This window comes from Parasteatoda tepidariorum, chromosome 3, assembly GCF_043381705.1.
Source record: "Parasteatoda tepidariorum isolate YZ-2023 chromosome 3, CAS_Ptep_4.0, whole genome shotgun sequence".
Classification (NCBI taxonomy): Eukaryota; Metazoa; Arthropoda; class Arachnida; order Araneae; family Theridiidae; genus Parasteatoda; species Parasteatoda tepidariorum.
The window spans coordinates 3,055,741-3,060,526 of record NC_092206.1 but is presented as its reverse complement, the minus strand read 5'-3'; positions in this window follow the sequence as shown (position 1 = coordinate 3,060,526).

Below are 4,786 nucleotides of genomic sequence, written 5' to 3'. Positions count from 1 at the left end.
AATGCACTATTTAAAATATAAATAGTGCGCCCCCTAATTCACCTATAATTATTTTCCGTGGTAGGGTACACTATTACCCTGTAATATAATATGTGGTCCAACTTAAATATTATGGGTCAATATTAAGGTCCGAAATCGTTCCGTTAGTTAACATTGAAAAGTGTCTTCGAATTTTCTTGTTTTATTGCACTATTTAAAATATACATAGTGCACCCCCTAATTCACCTATAATTATTTTCAGTGGTAGGGTACACTATTACCCTGTAATATTATACCTAGTCCAACTAAAATATTATAGGTCAATATTAAGGTCTGATATCGCGCCTTGCGTTAGTTAACCATTGAAAGATGTGTTTGAATTTTTAAGGCATTTTAAAAGGCTTATTTCTTCATTTTAAGCTTCTCAGAACACTTTGTTTCACATAGGCTTACATAGTAAAGTTTAGGGTCACGCTGTGTACACCCTAATTGACCTATAATTATTTCCCTTGGTAGGGTACACTAATACCCTGTAATATAATATATGGTTCAACTTAAATATTATAGGTAAATATTAAGCTCCGAAATCGGGCTAACAGAGAAGAGGGACTTCGCGCTTCCAATCTTTAAAGGGTTTAAGAAGGCGAATATCCTCATTTTAAGCACCCCTCCAAAGTATTCATTTATAGATCAATTAGGGGGGTCGCTATGGCTTCTTAAATCTCTTGTTTAGCTAGCCGGGAAGGGGTACTTGAAGATATATAGTAGCACAATCGCCGTCTAAGCGTGGTCCAACGGCTAAGACCTTGTGAATTACGCCTGGAGCGAGAGGGGAAGGGTTCGGACCCAGGCTGTGGTCGAATTTTAAATTTTTTTCCATTTTTTCTCTTTTGTTTATTTTACATTATATTATTTATTTAATATGTTCTTCGATATATTAAAGGATCCTATATAAAAAAAATAATTTTCTTTTATTCGGGAATCTTCAAATAACCCTTAAAAACTGGAGAAATCCCGGAAAATTTGTTTATTTATTTTATATTACCTTTTTAAACTCGTTTTACAATATTTTCACGATAGTTTAGCATATAAAAGGTGTTCTATGTGTAAAATAATTTGCCTTTCTCTGTAAACAAACGCATAATGGAATAAAAAATGAAATAAAATAAAATGACGGGGAACAGTTTCAAATTTCCAGACCGACTAACTCCCATTAATATTAAGATATAATTTTAAAACTCGGACCGAAGGTGGGCCTCTACAAGCGGAAACACCCCTTCGAAGTATATATTTATAGATCAATTAGGAGGGTCGCTATGGCTCCTTAAATCATTTGCTTAGCTAACCGGGAAAGGGTACTTGAAGCTATGTAGTAGCACCATCGCCGTGCAAGCGTGGTCCAACGGCTAAGACCATGTGCTTGTAAATTACGCCTGGAGCTAGAGGGGAAAGGTTCGAACCCCGGCTGTGGTCGATTTTTAAATTTCTTTCTTTTTTTTCCTCTTTTGTTTATTTTGCATTATATTATATATGTGTTCTTCGATATATTAAAGAATCCTATATAAAAAAAAATAATTTTCTTGGAAACTGGACAAATCGAAGAACACATTAAATAAATAATGTAATGTAAAATAAACAAAAGAGAAAAAAGAGAAAAAAATTTAAAAATCGACCACAACCGGGGTTCGATCCCTTCCCCTCTCGCTCCAGGCGTAATTCACAAGCACATGGTCTTAGCCGTGGGACCACGCTTATACGGCGATCGTGCTACTACATAGCTTCAAGTACCCTTTAACGGTTAGCTAAGCAAATGATTTAAGGCCCACCTTCAGTCCGAGTTTTAAAATTATAACTTAATATTAAAGGGAATTAGTAGGTCTGGGAATTTGAAACTTTTTCCCGCCATTTTATATTATTTTATATTATTTTATTTTTTATTCCATTATCCGTTCTTTCACAAAGAAAGAAAATTTATTTTACACATAGAACACCTTTTGTAGGCTAAACTGTCGTGAAAATATCGTAAGACGAGTTTAAAAAAATAATATAATATAAATAAACGAATTTTCCTATATTTTTAAAGTTTTTAAGCGTTATTTGAAGATTCCTGAATAACAGAAAATTATTTTTTTTATATAGGATCCTTTAATGTATCGAAGAACACATTAAATAAATAATATAATGTAAAATAAACAAAAGAGAAAAAAAAGAAAAAAATTGAAATATCGACCACTGCCGGGGTTCGAACCCTTCCAGGCGTAATTCACAAGCACCTGGTCTTAACCGTTGGACCACGCTTATACGGCGATCGTGCTACTACATAGCTTCAAGAACCCTTTCCCGGCAAGCTAAGCAAATGATTTGAGTATTATATTGCCATCACTATCGATTGTAGCGACACTTGTGTTAATTATCTAGGGTAATTAGCACAATATCAAGTGTAATTAATCTAGTGTAAAATTTCTAAAAATATATACTTACGCTGAAAAATATTTATTAAACTACTTTGAATTTTTTTCATCTTGTCCTTGTCACCCTAGATAATTAGCACAAGTGTCGCTACAATCGATAGTAATGGCAATATAATACGAATAGGGTTATGAGATTCATTTTGGAATACTTTTAAAGTACACTGTTGTCAATTTCAGTTATAGACAATGATCTCCTTTGCTGTCTAATTAATATGAAATGGGTCGCATTCATTTCATCGACAATCACTTCATCGACAAGCCATTTCATCGACACCACTTCATCGACAGACCATTTCATTGACTAGATCAGGGGTGGCGAACCTTTATGCACCAACGTGCCATTTTTTTCAAAAAATTGTTTAATGAGGTCATAGACGTGCCGTCAAATCATTTTGACTTTGTGATTATTGGGAAAATAATAATACTAAATACTATCAACTCAAAACTCTTTATTTACTATGAAGAATAAAATAAAATATTGCAATGTCTCAGTTGTACCCGTAATTCAACTTAAAGTAACATCAGTGTGACCTCTGTTGTTGCAGATTAGATGACAAATAACTTATATTAAGTTGTAAGATGTTAGTTTAAGCAGGACTGTAAAATTTTTTTTGCTAGTTATTTATTGTTAGCTTGTTTTGCTAATCCTTGTTTTTTATGGTTATTAATTGTTTTTTGGAATTAATTGTAAATTTTTTTGTTAATAATTGTTTTTTCGTTTTTGTTTTTTGTGAATTTCAATTTAATTGCTAATACGCTTTATAGTAAACTTTGTGATCGGTGGCGTGCCCAGAATATTGTGTCACGTGCCATAAATGGCACGCGTGCCATTGGTTCGCCATCCCTGGACTAGATCATTTCGTCGACAGGGTCATTTCGTCGACAAGTCATTTCGTCGACACCATTTCATCGACTAGGTCATTTCGTCGACAGGGTCATTTCGTCGACATGGTCGTTTCATCGACCGGGTGATTTCATCGACATGGTCATTTCGTCGACAGGGTCATTTCGTCGACAAGGTCATTTCGTCAACAGGGGTCATTTCGTCAACTGTATTAAGAAAAGATTATTTTGTAGGCAAAGTCATGCGTAATTTTGAAACTCGTTTTATATGATTTTTTACATTGCACTTGCACTTCTTTGTATTTTAGTATATTTATGATGAAATTTTTTAAACCTAGCCGGATGCAAAATCTTAATAGTATGTTGAAGTTGCCAGAAAAAAGCATTTTATTTGAAAATTGCCTACTCCTCTATTCACATCACGTTGCAAAAACGAAACATTAATTGTATTTTACACATTTAAGTTGTATATTACACAATTTTTTCTAGTCATATTTAACACATTTATTTCTAAGATTAATTTTTAATGTACATTATTGTAGAGTAGCATCGCAAAAGCAATTGCAAAACTATTGTAAATGATTCTTCATGTAGGGAGTGAATGACGGGTGAAATTCGGAAGGGAAAAAAGACGATATACAGGGTGTCCCCAAAGGTCGTTTACAAATTTAACATGCTGGTCTGTCATATCATGATGAACAAGATTTACATAGGAACTTGTGTCCGAAAATTAAAACTGAGACCGCTAGAGGGCGATAAGTGTAGGTTTGGATGAGGAGAAAAAAATGATATCGACAGCGGTGTTAATATGATTTTTATTATAAAACATCATTACATCACAGCAAATGCTCAAAATTCCTTCCATTCGCCACAATGCACGTTTCACAGCGTCGGCGCATGGATTCACGAACCCGTTCAAATTGGCCAGGAGTGTCACGGACACGTGCTGCCGCTTCCGCGATCCTGGCGATAAGATCCATGTCCGATGTTACAGGTGTCTCGTACACTAGGACTTCATGTGTCCCCACAGGTAGAAATCCAGGGGAGTCAGGTCGGGGGATCGCGGTGGTCATGGGACTGGTCCGCCTCTACCGATCCAGCGATTAGGATAAATCCTATCGAGGTATTCTCGAACAGCGTAGCTAAAGTGGGTAGGCGCTCCACATGCTGAAACCAGATATTTCCGCGTGTAGCGGCTGGAACGTCACCCATCAGATCCGGCAAAACTCTTTCTAAAAAAATGCGATAGGTATTTACGTCGAGGCATTCAGGTAGAAGGTAAGGGTCAATCCACATGTCACCGATAATACCAGCCCAAATGTTTACGCTGAAACGTTGTTGATGTGCATGGGCACGTGTACATCTTGGGTTTTCATGCGCCCATACGTGCATGTTGTGCAGGTTCACGACACCATCCCGTGTAAAGCAGGATTCATCAGAAAACAAAATCCATGATGGAAAATCTGGCTGTGCGACCCGCTCTTTTGTTTATT